At 42.7% G+C, this 22,173-nt stretch overlaps 1 protein-coding gene across 8 annotated transcripts in view; it reads left to right on the top strand.

Moving 5' to 3' along the window:
- Nucleotides 1-22,173, top strand: part of LHFPL6 (LHFPL tetraspan subfamily member 6) — a 273,997-nt gene that overhangs the window by 220,484 nt on the left and 31,340 nt on the right. The gene's annotated exons all lie outside the window — the stretch shown is intronic.

The following is a 22,173-nucleotide window of genomic DNA, read 5'->3' on the forward strand; positions in this document are numbered from 1 at the left end:
AAAATCTGAGCTATCTCTCACTTGTGCGGAGAATGTATTCTACTTACGTGGCAGCCTATAAAAATGTTTTGCATAATACGACATGGTTTGCACCATTGTAATTTGTAATGGTCAGCTAATATTTCCGTTGGTTGAGAAACCTACATTTACTTAACCACTTGCTTATTTCTTTCTAGTTGGGTATTTTGTCTACTCGGTTGGTGTTACATAAACATATTGTAAGGAGTAGTTTAATGAATATGTCTTCTCTTGACTGAATCATTTTCTTAGGATGTTTTGCTAGAATTGGTGTTAACTAGACCGAAGATTATGAGCCCATAAAACACTTATCGCCAAATGATAGCCAACATATTTTTCCCTAATATATGGATAGACAGATTAAGTTTTTGACAATGAGCACGTAGTGAGTTACTAACTTAAACATCTGTCTGCTTTTCACATTAAATATTTCTCTCTAAGTAGAAAAATTTCGAGGGAACTGGTCTAACGGCAGTATTACTATATCCCAATTCATTTAAAAAATTTTTGTTAGAACTTATCACACACACACAAAAGGTACTTCTCTGGCAGTCCAGCGATTAAGACTCCGTGCTCCCACCGCAGGGGGTGCGGGTTCATCCCTGGTCGGGGAACTAATATCCCGCATGCCGCGTGATGCAGCAAAAAATAAATAAATAAAAGAACTTATAAGAAAAAAATTCTGTTGGATACTGAGAAAAATGGGCAGATGTGATATCATATAAAAAGTCTGTGAATTTGAAAATGAAGCAATTTTTGGTTGACTCAATGGATGACAAACACCTGCTTCCCTCAAAATACTATTGGCTCTTTGGGTAGAGGAGATGGTGCCTGAAATACCACCCAATTTGCATGGATAAAAAAATAAGAGATTTCCCTCTGCCCATTCTTCCCTCATTGAAGGCGAAGCTGTCCTAAGGCTAGATTGGTTTGTGATTGTTGTAAATGCAGAGAAGGGGAAAATGCTGGCACAAAGTTAACCGCTAGCCTATCCTTTTTTTTTATTGGAAAGCAAACTGTGTCCAGGGGAGATATTGCAATACAGTGTTTGGCATTTTTCTTTCTCTGGTATTTGAGGGATTCTCTGCTGTTTCACACAGGCCTCAACTTGGTTAGAATCCTGTTCTTGCTGGTGTCTTGCTGTTGTGTTTTGCCATATTAATTAGCAGGTTATAATGAAACTCAGATCCTGTTTTCGCTACTGCACCCCAGGATTTTACAGCTTCTCAGCATTGAGGATTAAAAATTTGAATGTCAAAATTAACGTTAAAAATAAAACACTTGCCTCTTTCTTTGCTAGTGATGATAATTTTCTTATGTTATAAACTCACTAAAGCCGTTTTAGCAACCTTAAAATTACAGCGTTGTTTTAATTTTGGCCTTTTTAGTTTTAAATTTCTCTTAGATTGGATGATGAGAAAAAAAATCAAAACTGGCATTATCTACAGATAAGATGAGTTCTGGGTCCCCTGAAGAAGTATTTTGGCTTTATTGAGTTCCGTTTCTCCAGGTTACTATTAATTTTTCAGACTCTGTGATCTTTTCTTCCTAAAGAAGGACCTAAAGGGAAACCGTGGCATAGAGATGTCACCACACGTCTCCCACCGAACTTCCTGTGTTTTCTGTCTTTACTGTTCCCTGGAACACTGATGAGAGCTGAACTTCAGGGAGTGAGTGAACTCAGAGATTACGGAGCAAACTTGAAGAGCCTAGGCTGGGTTGGGCGCCGCCCTGTGCGTGCGAGGGTGAGGTTCTCTGGAAGGATGACTCCGTAGCCCGGTGTTAGTGGCGTACACGCTGCTAGCCGTGGCCGTACCGTCTTACCGTCTCTGCCACTTCTGAGAACCTGAGCTTGTTTCTGCGCCTCTCCATAGACAGCGTGTGGATGAATCTTTCCTCCCGAGGGTTGGGCAGTGTTAATGTGATTAAGGTTCACGGCCTCCTTATAGTGGAATGTGGGTCAACTTCTTGGCGTGCCGTTACTGAGCTGTGATTGCTGTCTTTAGAGCAGGGGTCCCCAGCCTGTTAGGAACCGGACCGCACAGCAGGAGGTGGGTGGCAGGCCAGTGAGTGAAGCTGCATCTGCCGCTCTCCATCGCTCCCCGTTGCTCACATTACCGTCTGAACCATTCCCCGCCCCCCATCCGAGGAAAATTGTTCAGGAAACCAGCCCCTGGTGTCAAAAAGGTTGGGGACCGCTGCTTTAGAGCGTATCCCAAAAGAAATCATTGCTGCTTTTGTTCCCACTTTGGCAGATTATTTAAGGAGTGCATTCATTCAATTATTCAGCAAAGGAATATTTATAGGGTGCTTTCGATGTGCCAGGCCTTGTGCAAGGTGCTGGGGACATGGCATCAGGAACGAATTTAAAAAGACACTATTGCGGAGCAGCTGGGCCCGTGAGCCACAACTACTGAGCCTGCGCGTCTGGAGCCTGTGCTCCGCAACAAGAGAGGCCGCCATAGCGAGAGGCCCGCGCACCGCGATGAAGAGTGGCCCCCGCTCGCCACAACTAGAGAAAGCCCTCGCACAGAAACAAAGACCCAACACAGCCAAAAATAAATTAATTAATTAAAAGACACAATTTATTCCCCTCATGGAACTTAAAAACTAACAGGAAAGGCACATATACTTAAATATATAAATATATGTGTGTGTGTATATACACACACACATATATATATATATGGAAAGTGTGTTATAAAGGGTCAGGCACTGTAATGGGCACTGTGGTTGTCTTGCCAATATTATTCCACTCTAGTTGGTCAGTCTAAGCCAAAGTTTGGCAAATGTTTCTATAAAGAGCCAGAGTCAGGTCATGAATATTTTCAGCTGTGCATGCCATATGGCCAAGTACATGGTAAGACAGTTCCTATATGAATGGGTGTGGCTGTGTCCCAATAAAACTTTATTCACACAAATGGGTAGTGGAGCTGTAGTTTGAGACCCCTGACCTCAAGCAAAGCGTCCTCCTGTTGTGCCAGAAATGTCTTCATTCCATTTGTGCTCATTTATCGATTCCTTCAGCCGGTCAGGATATAGGACAGTCCAAGACTTTGCACCGAGCAGCCCCATCCAGTTATCCTAGGATCCCTTGTAAATACTACCATTTTCTTGTTGTGTCATGTTGCGACATAAGGTGTGAAAAGCCCCATTAATTAAGCTTGGGCATCCCACCTCTTAGCACTAGCATGGAAAGCTTAAGCTCATTTGGGCGAGTGAGACTGGAGATGTTTCCAGAGGCTTCTGAGAAAGATGGAATCACATGCCTAAGGAAGAGGCATCAGAAGCCGTGGTCTCCCTCCCTCTGGCAGCCACCCCTGACAAGGTGGAATAGCAGGAAGGAGCAGGCCGCAGGGCAGGGGCGGGCAGAGAAACCAGCCTGTGGGCCGGCATCCCTAGAATTTCCAGCCTTGCTGACACACAGTAATTCATTTCCTTACAGGGTAAAGATTGAGGCAGGCCTTCTCTTACTTGCAGCCCAAAGCAGCCTGGTTGGTATTTCATTTAGTTGCCATTTCACCATTCGGGGGGCCCTGACCTCACCTGGGTGCTCCTTAAGGAGATATTATTTTTAGCTGAGCCCTCAAGGCTGTAGAGGATTTCGGTAGGTAAAGAGTGAACGTGGGCGTGTTTTAGGGTGACAGGGAGGTAGGTTGCAGGCAGGTCAGGGAGAAGAGCCGGGAAGGAGCTGATTACGCACCAGAGGGGGTAGGAATCCTTGGGGGGCTAGGAAGGGCCTCCCAGGCAAAGAGCATTTAAACTGAGTCCAAAAATATGAGTACTGTTTAGGCAAGGAAGGGACTACGTAAAAAGCTTACATTTGTGGTTGTAACATAACGTGGTGGGAGCCTAATAGAGTCTACTTTTTTAAATGTCTTCTTTCCTTAGAAAGGCACTTGGGGGAGAGTTTGTTTTATGTTCATCAAAAACAGCTTTATCAGGCTATTGATTATTTCTCAAGCATTTTCATATCTCATCAAGTCCCGAGCCTTGAAGCAATTTTGCAAAAATAACCACTTTCACAAATCAAAGACTGTTACTCTGCTTACCTTTAGATCACACTTATTTATGAGGAAGCCAGGGGCAGGTTTGAATTCACACATTTTCAAAACAGGGCAACAAGAATTTAAAGCACGCTGCGTAATGAATTTCTAACTTCCCCCACTGAAATGGTATAGCTTGCCTTGACAGTCGTTCTCAACCTTGAGCGTTGGAATCAGAGGTAGGCTGGTTGAGGATAGATTTTTAGTTTCTATGCCTTGGATATTATGCTTCTGTCATTTGTGTTTCAAACAAGGATCCCTGGTGATTCGGGTATAAGTGGTCAGCGACCATACTTTTTTAAAAAAGCCTTAATTTATATAGAAAAATTAATTTTTTGTATCTTGCTGGAATTTACTTTAACAAACATTCATTCATTTTGTTTTATATAAATTAGGAGGCTTTAACTTTAGGTTACGAAAATCTGATGACAACTGGCTTAAACAAAGAAGACATTTAAGATCCCTTAGTACAGGCCAGAGCCTGTAGGTGAACTTTAGACCTGACCGAGCCAGGGGCTCAAAGATGTTGTCCATCTCAAAGTCCTTCATCCTGAGGCTAGTTCTCCCCTTGGTCGGAAGAGGACTGCATTTGGCACTTGTGTCTCTAAGCATCCTTGTTCATGTCAAATAGGTGAGGGCGAGCTTCTCCCCCCGTAATGGAATAAAAGTCTCTCTCCTCGGTCTAGTTGGACCAATTTGTCACGTGCCCATCTTGAATGAATAGCTGCTGTCAGGCAATACCATGTACGGACTGGCTTCTTACGGCCCAGCATGGATGTGTTCAGAGTTTTACAGAACCAGATTTACTGAGAAGTAGTGACATTTGTAAGTGGAAGATGAGGCTGAGAGGAGAAAAGGCATCTCAGTCTCTATCTTTTGTCAGACTTTGGTGCTCTGTGCTCCTTCTGTCATGAAGTCCATGGTTGTGGACAAAGGGACAGTAATGGTTTGTGCTGTGCAAGTGGTAACCATAATGGTTCTCTTTATTAATTTTTAAGAGAACAAAACAGTATAAATGATAAGAATAATACATAGTGTAGCACAGCATCTTCACGGAATAAAAGCCCAGTAGATGTTTGCTGTTATTATTCACATTGTTTGTACAGGACCATTTTTAATGAATATTTGCTGATAATCTCTATTCTTCCTTTATATTCCATGCCAGCAAGTTGGGATTTGTACATTAAGCATAAGGGCTTTATCATCAGGTTGTCCAGTTGATTTAATTCATGCCTCAGAGATATTTTCATCCACCAAAGACTTTTCTAACTATATACTTATGATCAAAAGTAGAATTTCAATTAATTTGTCTTGCTAATTTGCCAAGTAAATTTGAGTAATTATTGATTTCACTTTGCTATTTAATTTGATTGAGAAGCCATCATGTTTCCTGTCCTTGAAATTATGCTCTTGGCTTCTCAAGAACAGTACCATAAACTCGGAAAACTCAGAACCTCAGTGTCAGAGAAGATGAGAGTCTGTTTCTTCCAGATTTTCATGCCAGTGAAGAAATCTCTTCTCCTCTGATCTGAGCAATGACCCTTGCACATCTCTTTGGACACGTCTCCTTGAGCTCTTTGACTCCTGACTCGTGTTTTCTCTCTTCTCAAATCAAACTGCACTTGAAAAAAAAAAATGATTGGCAAGCTATGGCGGGGTCAGTGGGCCAAAATGGGAGCGAAAGTAGAAAATTTCTTTTTTGAGCTTTCTCAAGCTTGGCGTTAGTGGGTGCTTCTGAAGCTGAGTGACCCAGTTTTCCTGATGTCCACAGAGAAGCTTCTATTTTTGCAGCCAGTAACAGGAGAAGCTGCTCTCAGCTGCTGTGATATTGAATAAAACGAGCATCCCTTTGGTCAGAAGTGAGAAGACTCCTGTGACTTACGTGGACATTTGAGGCTGCTTCATGCAGACCAAGCGAAGGCTTTGCCCAGGGGCTGCAGCCGTCTGAGCTGTGCGGGAGCCGGGCTGGCCTGCGAGGTGCTCCCAGAGAGCAGAAGGCAGCATCTGTTGCTCGGTTTGGGAAGAGACCCCTAACGCTTGATGCGTTTCTGGTCATTGCTTAAAGGTAATTGATGATACTATGATGAGACTGCGATTTGGGAGACTGGTTAGAGGTAAGGTGTTGAATATGCATTGAGATTTAGCCAAAGGTAAAGTCTTTAAAGCAGTGATGATTTCCCGCCTCCTCCATGGCTATCATCTGGAACGGTTCCAAACTTTTGACACTTAAGTGCTAATCACTGGAAATCACTTAGAAGGTCCAGCATGAGCCTATATTCCTTCACTCAGCTCTAGTGCAGGAGGGTGACAGAGGGAAGCCGGGCAGCTGCTGTGAGTTAAACCAAGACCTAAACTGGTAGGCCTGGGGGGACCCGTGAGAACATTCTGGAAGGTGGTGCTGGAAAGGATGCTGGGAAACTGCCCCAGGCAGAGGAAGTCCAACTTGGCTGGTGATGAAGTGACGGAGCCAAGTGTCTGGGCACCTCCAAGGAAAAAACAATCAGCTTTGCTGGTCACTCAGCTTTCCTTGGGGCCTCATTTTCAGGAGATGAAGGATTTTCTGTGTTCATTTCAGAAAGTAGGGAGAAAAATCGTTTCATTTCAGGGGCGTAAATTCAGCCCGCCCATTCCTGGGACCATGACGATAACATTAGAGCATGAATATTTCCACTTTAAGTTATAGCTGAGTAAACGCCTCTGATCCTGCTTTAGGAAAAAGCACCCCATTCTGTATAATCATAGATCCAATCCTATCTGCTTCCCTAAACACATCTTTGCAGTCCCTATGGGACAGGATTTTTGCAACTTTGGTGCCTACCGCAGTGTTTGGCTCATAGCAGTATTTAATAGACATATTTATTTATTCAACAAATATTTATTAAGCACATTCTAGGTTCCAAAAATTGTGCCGGATACTTAGAATAAAATTATGAATTAGATAGATATGATTCTTACCTGCGCGTCACATATCTGCTGTCTGCTCAATGGTTAAAAGAAGGGAGAGAGGGAGGCTGAGAGAGAAAAGGAAGAGAGAAGATAAAAAGGAAGAAACCCTATGGCTCATTTTTGACCACTAAAAAGCTGCCATCGTGTTTCTGTATCTACTTGGCCACTGGTGTCCTGGTGAGAATCATGACATTACTCTCTAAGGGACTAATGGCTTAACCATCTCCTAGAAGGTAATCAAGTTCAGGGTCATAGTTTAAAAAACCAAAAGCCCTGGTAGATGAAAGAAGAAATTGCTTTAAATCTGTCCTTCCTAACGTCTTTTTTGGTCTGGTTATTTTAGAGCAGGATCTTGCCCATTGTTGTGTCCGTGCCTTTTAAAAACCTAAAGTGGCTTGCAGTGATTTGCAGCGGTGGAATTCAGCGCTAGCGGAAGAAAGGAAATGTGCTTAGAAAACCTGCAGGAGATGAGAAACATGATTCTTCCCAGTAGTTTGGTGGCCATATCTTAATATTGAGATATCAGGAAATATTAAGATATGGCCACCAAACTATTGGGAAGAATATGTTAGTCTGTCTTTTAAAGATGCTTCTTCATTTTTTTTCAACGTTATCCTTTTCTAAAAACAAAAAATGATATACCTGATAGGTGTGCCATTTTAGACTCAGTTTACGGAAGGAAGTTTATGGAAGGAAGTTTACTCAGTTTACGGAAGGAACTGGTTCATTCTCGTTATTCTTTTGTATTATGTGCTCTTTACTATTTCCTAGTATGTTTCGTTGGAATATTAATCTGGGGGTAGAAATGCACTAACACTAAATCTAACGGGTTTTGATGTTTTAGATCCTCTCTCAGGAAGGAACTTTGTTAAATCGATTATGTTAACAATGACTATGAGAAGCAGCAATGAAGACAAATTGGCTACATGAACATCATCTTGAATAAATATGTAGATTTTTTAAGTGGTTCTGATAGTTAAGGATTTAGGGATAAATCTATTAATTAAAAAGAAGAATCTACTGCCCACCCCCAACATCCCAAGCTGACAGTTCCTTCTGATAATGTAATACAACCCCTTTGGGAAATCTCCTACCAGCTCCCTGCCCTCAAGGAGATTACAGTTGAGAGATTTCACACAGATTTGTCTTAGACCATCCTCCTATCTAATTATCTGTTCGTTCCGAATAGTAACACTGAGGAAAGACGTTTCACTGATGTTCCTGGGAGATGTGTCTGTATGAACGTTAGAGGAGAGTTCTTTCAAATCTTTGTATTGTGGCTCTTAATCTTGGGAGAAATATTTCTGCCCCAGAATTGAGAATTCACATTACTGTGTTAACTCCTCTGTTAGTGACCTTCCTGTGGGTTTTTGCCTTTGTTCGGTAATAGAAATAGAAGATAGAACTCTTAACAGGTCTCCTGTGAGGAAAGGGTCATTTGTAAGCATTATTGATGAATAACCCATCAAAAGTGGTTTTAGAATAAAACCAAAAATGTAACAAAGTAATCAAAGGGCTGATCTGACATTTCACCTGATTTTTAACCTGGTAGAATGTTGACAAAAACTAATTAGTATAGAGAATTTGTAGAGTAAAACGCATTTGTCAGATCTTTTCAGAAAATTCTGTACAAATGAGTTATTCCAGATAAATGAATTTTCCTCTTAAAGGAAAAAACATGGACTGGATTTGAATCTCCGTTTCACTCCCCAAGAGCTGTTTGATTCTGGGCAAGTTATTTGAGCTCTCAGAACTTCAGTTCTTCAGTCTCTAAAAGAAGATAACAGTACCTGCTTCACCTGCCTGTTAAAAGGATTAAAGGGGGTAGTGGAAGATGCTTTTGCACATGAAGACATACAAATAAATATCAGTTCCTCCTTGCTGCCTTAAACACCAACACACTTCCTGCTTTAATCATGTTGGAAAAGTTTGAGGATGTATCGTATACTTTTCCATCGCTTTAGCCAGAATATATAAAAGATAAACAAGACTTAAAAAAAAATCATTAGCGGCTATGCTGTCATACGAAGTCATCCCCAAGAGCCATGGACATTTGTTGAGTGATTTGCCCTTTTACTAAATAACCAAGACTGAAAAAACTTGGAGTTCTTTCTGCTTTTTTTGTAGTTGTTTTGCAACAGTTTTATGTCACCCTGTCAGCAATTATTCATTGCAGTTATTAATTACCCCTTTCTCTCCTGTTCCTTCACTTCTAATCTGTGTCCTTTCTCAAGTCATCATACATCATCTTAGAAGCATGCTTTAAAAAAACACAGTTCAGCTCTGTTTCTGTGCACTGTGCATCTCTGAGGCACTGATTTTTGTATGTTCTGGACAGGGTTTTTTTTCAACCTCTTGAGTTGGGATCATGCTTTGGATAGCTGCTACGGGATATCTTAGTACGTAAGCTGCTTGGGTTAGCAACTGGGTGTTTTGATGACATTGGTAATTGAGTTCAATGTTGCAGTAACCCTTGTTCTAGGGATGAGTTTTAACTTGAGGTCTCCAGACCGTTCAAGAAACCCAAAGTCCATCCATCAACAGGCTTCAGGGAATTTGTTACCCCACTGAAAACTGTGCAAAGTTTATATACTTGCACATATGTGCTTTTTTCTGGAAAGAGTATTCATAGTTTTTATTTATTATTCAAGTGGATTCCTGGCACGTGAAGACTCAGAGCCTGTGGTAAACAGCATTTGGAAGTCTGACACTGGAAAGCTTTGAAACCTGAATTCTAGACCTAGTCTCCCAACAATCCTCAAATCTCCCCAGGAAGCTGGAAAGCCATTGGGTTCCTTTGACTCGATTTCATTATCTACCAAAGTGTTTGTCAGAGGGAGGTTATAGGGAGAAACATCTCTACTTGCAATAGGCATTATTGCAAATAAATACTCCCATACACCAATTCTAATTTGAAATCGTACCTGTGCAAATGAGCGTTCAACCTTCCTAAGGAATGGAAGATGCTTCCACTTAGAATCCTAACCAGGTTCTTTAGTGGGCAGTCCTCCACCATGCCTGGGGAGCACGTTGTTCTGAACTGTCTCTTCAAAAATGTTTGTATAGTGAGCAGCCTTGGAAGACAGTGCCTCCTGCTGGAGCGGAGGACAGGTGTTATTTATTGTTTCCTATAATAACGTCTCCCTCTGGGGCACAGTGTGGGTGGATTCGCTTGCAGCCTGTTATAAAAAAAAGTGGGGATCCGTAAGCTTAGGTTCCTTAACGGTGACACAAACTCACTGAGTTTACTGCATCAGCCCCCTGTGGGATGGAGTCTTCACCAGATGTGAAGCTCGTGCTGGTTGCTGTGCTGAGGGTAATAATCCAGTCCCCCATCTCCGGTCCAGAAGCCTCCTAGCTTTTGCCAGCATCCGTGAAAGTGGGGCAGCCTAACTGGTTAGCTTACAAGTAGAATAAAATCTCAGATTCTTCGAAGTTCTTAAGACCACTGTTCCGATGCCTGTCATTCATTTAAAAATACTTTCGAATAGACAGACTGAGATGTGTGTGTGAGTTACAGGAAGTCACAGCTCAGGTTCAGATCCAGAGTGGAAACTCAAGGCTACTGTTACCCATATCTCGACCAACACCAGAAGCCTCACTATTAGTATAGCCATGGTCAGAAATGGATTTTAATAGTGCAATTGGTGTTTTATTATTAAAACTGGTGTTTTAATGGTGGAATTGGATTTTAATGGTGGAATTGGTGTTTTACTTATTAGCATGATACATGTTAAAAATGGACTGTCATCGGTGAAACTAAAGATATTCAAGATTGGGCTTCCCTGGTGGCGCAGTGGTTGAGAGTCTGCCTGCCGATGCAGGGGACACGGGTTCGTGCCCCGGTCTGGGAAGATCCCACATGCCGCGGAGCGGCTGGGCCCGTGAGCCATGGCCGCTGAGCCTTGCGCGTCCGGAGCCTGTGCTCCGCAACGGGAGAGGCCACAGCAGTGAGAGGCCGCGTACCGCAAAAAAAAAAAAAAAAAAAAAAAGATATTCAAGATTATGGATTGGCTTAAAGAGCTAGAGATACTCCCTGTACTTACAGGAAAGGATTTAAACAGCCATCCAGGCATATAGCCATTATTGTAAGTCTGAAAGATATTTAAAATATTTAACAACCAGTGTGTCATGGGCCTTGACTATAATCCAAACCAAAACAAATGCTGGAGCTCCCGAGGGGCCCTGCTCGGCCAAGCACTAGCTCTTTGACTCCTGGGACATAGGATTCCCCAGGGTTCCCTAGGCCAGAGGAGCGAGGGGCCAGTGGGGCGTGTGGAGAGCTTGGCGCAGTGGCTGTGTGTGCACCAGTGCGGTGATACGTATTTTGAACAATGAGAACAGCTTTACTACAGCACTCCAGCTGTGCCCGTTCTGTCCTCAGGAATGGCGGTCAGAGCTTGATCATCCCTAAGGACTCCGTTTCTAGTCTTTGGTTCAGAGGATTTGGGGTTATTTGTTGCCAGAAGGAACAGAATTCTTCCCGGAACCTTGCTTCATTTGCCTCCAGTGTGTCTTTCATGCAAGATGGTAGCCCAATCACTTAAAACGAGAGGCAGCTAGGATGTAACTAGCTCTCAGAACAGGTTGCTGAGCTGACGTGTGCCTGCTGTTTGATAAGTGTTTGTTTAACAAGTGTCGGTATGTGGAGCAGGATGTGGTCTGAGACTCGCTTTCATTATAACTTGGAAATGAGGTTGTTGGAGAGTAGCTCTGCCTCACCATCCCTCTTGCTTCTTCAGTGGGTGTTGTCATTTACCAGAGTCTCAAGGTTGTGCTTGACCAAACTGGATCAAGTCCGTTCCCAAGAGCTACCTTACAAGCAAGGAGCGATCATCAAGGGAACCTTCTGGACCGAGGGCAGCTACCCAAGATCAAAGCAGCCCTTGCGGCCACACATTTCCATTTCACTGGATACAGAGACTATATTCAGAGGCTGCTCGGTGGCCGATGAAAGCGTGACAGGTGCAAACGGGAGTGTAGATAAAATGCCATCCGGCTGGAAACCAGCACCTCTTCACGTGGGATTGTTGGAAGATTGGCGGCAGGCACAGGCCACACTGGGAAGCAGCAATTAGAGACAGCCTGGGTCCTTTCACACTCATCCATGAGTCAGAGGAGCTGAATTTCAGGTAGTTTCAGCCTTTATAAATGGCAGCTATAGAAAGAAACCAAAGGATAATCTTTATCGCCAGGCACTGAATAAGGCACCGCTGGTTATCTCAGCCACCTCCACATGGAGTTGGGATTCTGTGTCAGTTCACAGCATGAGCACAAAGGCCAGTGGTACACATTCTGTGTATGGAGCCAATGTGTGTGCCTTATCATCTGAACAACGGCATTGTCTCTAGTGAAACTTTTAGGGTGGATCCGGTGCTAAGGGGCAAGAACTAATAAACCAGCGCGCCGGCAGAGACTCAGCTGGCCAGACTGGACAAAACGTAAACCGTCTTTATGGGTAAATCGTGCAAATGTATAGTAACAAAACTATCCACCGGGCTGTGGAACAGAGGTCCATTTGATTGGTGTGATCATAAGAATTCAGATGCTGCTGCACTCACCCTACTTTTCTGAACTTCAACTGAAATGTAATCACTTTTCTGAAGGCACCGGGGTATTATTATTTCTCTTGCTATTCCTCTGTTTTGTGGGAGTGCTGTGTAGGCAAGGCACCTCTGCCACCATTTTCGTGGTTATGTGATTCTGACAGGGGTTTCAGGATAAGATGATGCAGCGCCCTGATTTAGTGTAGAGTTTAGAAGGAAGGACCCTGGATGGATCTGACATGAGAGAAAGCAATGAGCAAGTTTGGTGTGGTACGCAAGGGAGACCCCTGGGTGCCCAGGTGCGAGTGGAAGTGAAAAAGCATCGGTTCCCAGGCAGCCACGCCCAGCCAAGTCACCTGGTGTTCTAGTTCTCAGAGCTTCCAGTTTCTCTGATGGACCCATCTTGGCTCTGTTCTCTATCCCACATAACACTGCTCCTTTTCTGTGAAATTGTGATAAAATATATATAGCATAACATTTACCATTTTAATCATTTTAAAGTATACAATTCAATGGCATTAAGTACATTCACAATGTTGTGCAACCATCCGCACTATCTGTTTCCAGAGCTTTTTCATCATCCCAAATAGCATCTATACCCATTAAATAATAACTCTCCATTATCTCCTACCTCCAGCCCCTGGTAACCACTCTGCTGCTTTCTGTCTCTGTGAATTTGCCTCTTCTAGGTACCTCACGTAAGTAGAATCATACAATATCTGTCCATTTGAGTCTGGCTTCTTGCACGTAGCATAATGTCTTCAAGGTTCATCCGTCTTGTAGCATTCACCCCTTTTTAAGGCTAAATAACAGTCCACTGTGGACGGACCACGTTTTGTTTATCCATTCATCTAACCCTGCTCATTTGTATCTAGAGCTGTTTTCACACTAGTGATTTACTTAAATGGACATGAAGTCCATACGTCTAAATGTACTGGTTTGCTGTTAAAAGAGGTTGTTGCTTTGCTTTTTTTCCCCTCACAACTTTGTAATGATTGCTTTAGCTATGTGAAATTAACTTTAAATGTGCAAGCAGGTCATTGCGTAGTGCAGAAACTTATTACCCAAATAGGACTAGATTTTTGGTTAAGAATAACCCAGCATCAGCACCCCGGTTTAGATTGGGACCTGGGAAATGTTCCATTAGAAACAAAGAGAAAGACTCTCCTACTGAAGAGAACACGTTCAAAAGATCTGGGAAGGTCACTTTAGTCTCCCGGGCCACAGGGTCCTCATCAGTGAAATACAGATGACCTAGCTCGAGAATCCACAAACTATGAGACAAATCTGTTCTGCCTGTTTTTTAAATAAAGTTTTATTGGAACACATTTATGCTCGTGTGTTTACTCTGTGTCTGTGACTGCTTTTGACCTAAAATATTTACTCTCTGGCCCTTTTGAGAAAAAGGTTGCCAACCCTTGGTCTAGATGGTCCTTTTCCAGTATCCCTTTGACTCTCAAATCTGTGATGATGTGCTAGGTGGCAGAAGGAGTGAAGAAAGAATAAAGTCAAAAGGACACAGAAATGGAGGTTGATGCACTGGCTCTTGATGAGGCTTGAATGTAAAAATGCCTCTGTCCTGTTCAGGTTTAATCCGTTTACTGTAGTCCTCATTCCTCCCGCCTTCCTGTCTCGCCTCAAGCACCCACGGCTGGAGCTGCCTGGGGACGACTTTGATCGCACATAAAAATCCCTATGGGGCTTCCCTGGTGGCGCAGTTGTTGAGAGTCCGCCTGCCGATGCAGGGGACGTGGGTTCGTGCCCCGGTCCAGGAGGATCCCACATGCCGCGGAGCGGCTGGGCCCGTGAGCCATGGCCGCTGAGCCTGCGCATCCGGAGCCTGTGCTCCGCAGCGGGAGAGGCCACAGCGGTGAGAGGCCCGCGTACCGCAAAAAAAAAAAAAAAAAAAAAAATCCCTATGGTCTTTCTCTTTTGGAGCACATGCTTAGCTTGTGTGAACCTTCTATATATCAGTTGGAAAACCCTTTTCCTTCGGTAGGAAGGAAAGAGTGTATAACCCCTACATCTTCCCAGGCCCAAGGAATTTTGTGGAGGAAAATCGGTCCTCTGTGCCCACGTGCTGCTCTGTTCTCCCCCAGGGAACATCCTGGAGAAGACAGAGCCCCGTGCTCAGTTTCCCTCCCAGTTGCCGTTTCACAGCGTTTCATGATCCATGCTAAAATGTCCTCCTTATTTAGGTGGATTAATCCACAGGCTGTTTGTTTCATTGGCTGTCATGTTTTAATTACACAACAAAAATTGTCATTATGCAGATTTCTCATGTTGCATGCCATATTTTACCAACGTATTGAGTTCTTGCTCTCTATACTTACAAGTATAAAATTCTCCCACTGGTTTTATTTTAATTTATTTATTTATTTTTGGCCATGCAACATAGCTTGCAGGATCTTAGTTCCCCGACCAGGGATTGAACCCCAGGTCCACAGCAGTGAAGTGTGGAGTCCTAACCACTGGACCGCCAGGGAACTTCCCTCCCACTGGTATTATAGGCAGATCCTCAACCTATGAAGGGATTACATCCCCATAAACCCATCGTAAGTTGAAAATACCCTGAGTTGAAAATGGATTTACTGCACCTAACCTACCTACCATCAGAGCTTAGCCTAGCCTACTGTAACGTGCTCAGAACCCTTACATTAGCCTACAGTTGGGGAACATCATCTAACGTAAAACACTTTTTTATAATAAAGTGTTGAATATCTCTTGCAATGTATTGAATACTGTACTGATAGTGAAAAACAGAGTGGTTGTAAGTATATCGGTTGTTCACCCTCGTGATCGCCTGGCCTGTTGGCAGCTGTGCTCACTGCCCAGCATCAAGGAGGGGATCAGACTGCACATCACTAGCCCCCGGCAAAGACCAAATTCAAAGTACGGTTTCTACTGAATGTGTATTGTGTTCATACTGTCACAAAGTCAAAATATTGTAAGTCAAACCATCATAAGTCAGGGACCATCTGTATATGTATATATAGGTATATGTGTGCGTGCACATATATATTTGTGTCTACATATATAAAGTTTTATATTTATTTCATTTTGGTTTTGAAATGATTTCAGATTTATAGAAAAGTTGCAAAACTAGTACAAAAACTTCTCATATGCTCTGCACCCAGATTCCCTTCATGTTAAGTATCGTCATCATATTTGCTTTGTCCTTCTCCCCCTCTGTCTTGCTCCGTTATCTCTCCCTCAGACAGGACGCCCCATGCCTAGATACTTAAGTGAATAATTCCTTAAAATAACATTCCTTTATGTAGTAGTAAAATTATCAAAATTAGGAAATTAACGTTGATACAGTACTTTAATCTACAGATTGATAAATGTGATTATAAAATTACACATGAGAGAGATGGAATTTATTTTTCTCATAACGGGTATTGTTTGTTCTGAACTTTATTTCTACTTCATGGTTTTCCATTTTCAGAAAAGAACAAACATAAAGTAGTATTTTAAATCTCCAGGTGCTCAAAAAGTTTTTTTAAAAAGCTTGCTGTCCAAATCTACACTCTGATATTAGAACTTAAGATTCCAGAAAGTATTCATAATAAAAATAAAAGTGATAATAATAAATCATAATGTCTTTTCTCCCCTGATGTGTAGTTTGGGGTCAGAACGACTGAACCTTATATCAAGTCCAGCTGCTGTTCTTTTCGTGAATTAGAGCAGCTATGTAAGTGTGGGACCTCAGATAGGCACTTTCTAGTAAATCCCTAAGTTGATGATGGCTAGCACTGTTTCCATGGGAGATGGTAAATAGTACCTGGGAGAACTCTTTCTTTATCTCTCAGGTCCTCACCCTAAAGGTGGAGCCAAAAACATGTCTATAGGGACAAGAGAGACACAACAGAGCAAATTAAAATTATGGCTCTCTAACAAAATCTTTGTGGGAATCCAGAAGAGAAATTTATGCCATTGAATAGAATAGAATGAATGTGTAATTTAGAAGGTTTTTTCCCCCTGAAACCTGAGACCCATGTAACGTGAACTCATATTTGAGTACAGTCCTTGCACAGCAGTCATTTCCCGTCACGTACTTGTCTGGCCAGCCCTATCAAAATTGACTGTAACATATCTCCTTAGACGCAGTGCTGTTATGAGTGCTTTGCAGAAACATATCTTATCTTTTCCAGAGAGTAAATCCCTGCTCCCTTGGACGTGCAGGTTACGGAGAGTACTTACAAATGCCATAGCTTGAGTGTGCCAGCTCTTACCAATGGACACATATGCGTTATATGCTAACTCTTTACATTCCTGGATACCTCCGGGGAGAAAGTAGGGCAGACAAAAGAAGGTGGACAGTCTTTTTAAGAGTCTATTTGTAGCAGTGGGTCCAGTACTCCAAGCTAGACCCTTATACACTGAGATGTACTATGTGTTTGGGGGAAAAATGTACCGTTCAACTCCCAGGAGAGTTCAAATCCAACTGTCCAGTCCCCTAAACCTGGGAACGAAGGGGCAGGAGAGGTAGAAGATATAGCCAGCCTCACTCATGAGAGTCAAGAGTGGAAGTTCTTGAGGAGAAGTGCTGGGTCTGTCCACTGTGCTGCACTCTGGAAACAGGAGGCATGAAGGTGGCCTCCGCTGCCTGGGGCACTCTCTGCAGACTCAGTGCTCCGTCTTTGGAGGGTTCTACCATTGCACGTCCCTCCATACTATCTACTCTTGGGAAGCGCCCATGGGGTGCTGAGATCCCATTACTGAGATCTGCTTGTGGACAGTACCTCCTAGAGTACATCTCAGGGAGTACAGTGTAAATGGTGCCCCGAAGTTGTGTCCAGGTCGACCCTGGTCAGCAATGTGAGTTTATGCTTCTCGTCCTAAACAGACAGAAACAAGCAAAGAGCATTAAAATGAGCCGCATCTCACAAACTATCTTCCCTCAGCCTTTTTACTTCTACATTTTTGCCCAGCGATCAAGTTTGAATTCCACTCTTCTCTTTTCAGACACAGGTGTCATTTTAACTCCTCGTTCCATTAAAAGTTTGAATTAAAGCTTTTGTGTGTTTTAGGTCCAATGTTTAAATCCTGTTGTTGTTGTTTTTCACTGGCAACACCTCTGTTCAGTAACTTCCCAAAAGAACAAAAGGAATTGGTCCCACTACAGATTCTTCTGTTCTTGCTTTTAATGCACAGGGCAGACAAGATGGTCTGCATGTGAAGAGGTAGGAAGGAATTTACTCAAGAGGAGAGACTTCCACCCATGGTATTTAAGAATACAAAAGTGGGGCTTCCCTGGTGGCGCAGTGGTTGAGAGTCCGCCTGCCGATGCGAGGGACACGGGTTCGTGCCCCGGTCCGGGAGGATCCCACATGCCGCGGAGCGGCTGGGCCCGTGAGCCATGGCCGCTGAGCCTGCACGTCCGGAGCCTGTGCTCCGCAACAGGGGAGGCCACGGCAGTGAGAGCCCCGCGTACTGCAAAAGAATACAAAAGTTTTTTTCTCTACAGATCCCTCCACCTTCCTGTCTTCCTGATTTGTACAGCAAAAGGGATGAAATCTGACATGCCTGCTTCTTCTCTACACAAACTTTGCATTGATATCTTTACATGCTGAAAAACTTTAAATATCACAGATGAAAGATATTCTGCCTGATAAGTGAAGGCAGTCAGCTTATATCTGGACTCAGTGAGGAAAGAAGTGAGCCGGGAACGGGCAGGGCTCAGGTTCAAATGCAGAGCATGGGGAAGGTCGAAGACACAGGGAGGTTTGCGTTGGACAGCATCAGTCGGGGGCAGGACTACCCGTGGGACCCTGTTTTGTGCTTAAATGAGCACTGGGACAGCAGGAGGCCCTGTGGCAAAGTCTCTGGGTATGAGGATGGCGCGATGGCCAGGGGTTTACAGGCAGAGGGGAGCTGGAGGGTGCCCAGGGCCTGGAGCCCTTTCTCAGCTCCGCTCCGACGGGGGCAGGTCAGAAACATCCAGTTTGACGGCGTGCCCATAGCCAGTTATCACCCAGGAAAAATCAATTATCTGAATTTGATCAAGCAAGCTTATTGGACCCCACTGCCTCACATCCTCTAGGGGGATGGGATTGCCAAGAGAGTGCCAGTTTGGTTTCATTGGCCCTGAAATTGGGAGAGCCAAGTCTGCAATATGCAGGCCTTTAATAACTAGAATTGTGCAAGGTACACACGGGTGCATGGAGTCTTCTAAGGAGACTGGTAAATTCAAAGATGCAAAATATATCTTTTTTTAAATTTTTAAATTTAATTTTATTTACTTTTGATACAGCAGGTTTTATTAGTTATATGTTTTATACATATAGTGTATATATATGTATATATGTGAATCCCAATCTCCCAATTCATCCCACCACCAGCCCCCCCCAATCAGTTTCCCCCCTTGGTGTCCATATGTTTGTTCTCTACATCTGTGTCTCTATTTCTGCCCTGCAGACCGGTTCATCTGTACCATTTTTCTAGGTTCCACATATATGCATTAATATACGATATTTGTTTTTCTCTTTCTAACTTACTTCACTCAAAATATATCTTATTTCTTTGTGGCATGTAAGTTCTAGCAGAGACAAATGGGGACAATGTGATACAGATCTTCCTAAAACATATCTGAGCACACAAAAAAGTTTTGGAACTGACTCAAGTTCAAGTTCAAGCTTCATCTTGAGATACTGGGCCAGTGACTTATCTTGCATGTTAACTCAGTGTCTTCATCTTCAAAATGGGAATGATATTGAGAAAGTATAAACAGATTTGCTTCTCTAATTTCTTGAAAGTATCATAGGCAAAAATGGTTAAATGAGATGCCACTTCTAAACTGTTTGGCACCTGGCCCACAGGCTGTCCATGACAGCTATTATATAATTATTAATTTCAGATCTCTGTTCTCAGCACAGGTATAGTGTCTGATAGCCATTCACACCACAAATACGTATCAATTGTCTGCTGTGGTCCAGGCATCATTGTACTGAGCTTTGGGATACAGGAATGAGACAGGCAGTCACATGGTAGGCTGTGAAAGAGTAATCAAATAGAACTGATCACTGGAATTTCATTGTTATTTGTAGTAAAGCTGGGTTCTTTGTACCTTTTCTTCTGTCTCTGTTACTAACAGGAGATGCGCTTAAAAACTAATTTGAGGCACCCTAAAGAATCAGCCACACCTCTCCCAGCCATCTTCTTCCCAGGGCTGCCCTGGAATGCAGCCACAGGACCTTTTCCCATTGATTAACCTCTATTTTATCTGTCAAGGGTGGCATTCCCCGTCGTTGAAAGCAGCAGTTTGCCAGCCCAGTGTGCTTGGAGTCCTGTTTGATGGAGCATTACAGAGAGCAAAAGAGAAAGTTTAACAAATTTGCTTCTCTAATTTCCTGAAAGGATCCCAGACAAAGCTTGCCCTCTAGCAAAATGCTTTCGATTTGCATTAAAATAACAAGAATTTTTTGCCACGACAGGGGAAGTGAGAGGCCAGGGAAGAATGGTCCTGTATTCCCTGGTTTCCTTTGGTTCCGTTACTACTCATGGACTACAGTAAGGTTTAAAACATATTAACTTAAACATCTGCTCTTTCCTAATAGCCTAATGTACTCAGAAAGACTTTTTCTCCTATTACTGTAAAACCCAGTGCTAATTTCTTATTATTGAGCGTGTGGGTTTTAACAATGGAAGGAACCATGCTCAGGAAGAAGAATCTTTCTTCTCCTTTGAAGAAATTCGAGGTACATTTACATTTATAGTTTCATGAAAAAAACTCCCTTTTATATCTAGTTAACTTTGTTAACTGAATTTCTAACAGACGTGTGTAAAATATACAAGGTATGGCTTCAAAATAATGCAACTGATGTGAGTGATACTCAAGAATCAGTCTTACTAGAACATAAGCTTTGTAAAACCAAAGATGCTATCTGTCTTATCCCCTCATTGGTCTCCTGTAATATTGCAACACAAAGAGTAGGTGATCAAGACTTACCAATGGTTGTTGACTATCTCACATGTCTATACACCCGTGTAGATGAACGTTTGAAGAGGAAGTCTCCAGGCTTCCAGCTCTCAAACTCTGGAGGTGGTCACACCCAACCCCATCTCTCGCTTACACGCACAGTGGCGTCCATCTCTTATTTGAATGATACTTTAACGAGACCCAAATCTGCTTACGTTTCTCCATTACATTTCCCATCCCCCTGGTGCAAAGACACTCTTCCCTGGCCTCCCACATTCAGGCTTGGCTAGCCCCTGCTCATCTGCCAGGTCTCAGCTTAAATTTCACTTCTAATTTAAGGCTCTCCTTCACGGACCTCACTGTATAAAAGTCCTTGTGATTTGCTGTCTTAGCATCCTGGATGTTTGTTCTTCAAAGCACATATCACAATTATCATTATATGAATATCTAAGTAATTACTGTTTAACACACCCTTGACTAGACGATGGCTCCTTGATAGCAAGGGCTGTATTTATCTTTCTCCAAAGTAGATCCCTCGCATCCAGTGATTCCTAGTTGGAGTGGGCGGTTAAAAAATATTTGTTGTGGGAGATTGGGACTGACATATACACACTACTATATATAAAATAGGTAACTAATAATAATCTGCTGTATAGCACAGGGAACTCAGTACTCTGTAATGGCCTACATGGGAAAAGAATCCTAAAAAAAAAGAGAGTGGATATATGTATAACTGATTCACTTTGCTGTACGCCTGAAACTAACACAACATTGTAAATCAACTATATTCCAGTAAAAAAATTTTTTTAATTTGTTGAATTTATGAAAGAATTGAGGGAGGGAGAGAGGGTGGGAAGAAGGGACTCCAGAATCAGGGGATGGATGACTTAGTGTTTCTTTAGATTTGCCTAAATTTTATTGACACATCTTGATCTTACTACACCGACCTTGACCATTTTTTGTTTCTCTGAAGATATGTGTGTGTGTGGTATATGCTTTTGTATATTTTTTTGAAGTTAGATTGATGAGGTGGCCATATTTCTATACAATCCAAAATACCAGAATAAATCCTTATTGATTTAATAATGATTTATTTATCAATTACTTAGCAAACCAACGTCCTCATATCTGAAATAGAGGAATAATTTTCTTTTAAATCACGCTGATCATTAGTTGCTCATTTTGGATCTTAGCCAGTTGCTAAATTTAAACCACAAAATGTATAAATCACACACATAAACTAGCACGTGTGTGTAATTAGCAGCAAGATTGTGTAACATCCTCAAACATTTTCTATGATAGTACACTTTTTGAGTACCTTTATTTGGTGTCCTACCTTTCCATTTTCGTATGACGGACGGTTGGTCTGCTGAGTTGACTACATGTTTTATGACACAAACAAGAAAGGCTCCAGAAACATAACAGTTATTAGAAATGGCACATACACACTTATCAAGGCAAGGAGTTGGATTGGCCCCGGGAAGATGATAGCATAGCAAGGATGTGCTGAAGGCTCTATCCTGGCTCTGGGTGTTTCAGGAGATGGCAGGGCTTGGGTGGGTAGGTGGATGGGTTAAGCCTCTAACAACTGAAGAACCTTCACAAACCCTTATCACGTTAAAGAAAAACAAGAAAGACTGTGTTCATTTGCTCTTCTCTGAAATTGGGTTCCCCAGAGCTGAGACCCTGAGATGAG

The sequence above is a fragment of the Aethalodelphis obliquidens genome, unplaced genomic scaffold (genome assembly GCF_003676395.1).
Source record: "Aethalodelphis obliquidens isolate GAN/ISIS:26980383/991018 unplaced genomic scaffold, ASM367639v1 scaffold16, whole genome shotgun sequence".
NCBI lineage: Eukaryota > Metazoa > Chordata > Mammalia > Artiodactyla > Delphinidae > Aethalodelphis > Aethalodelphis obliquidens.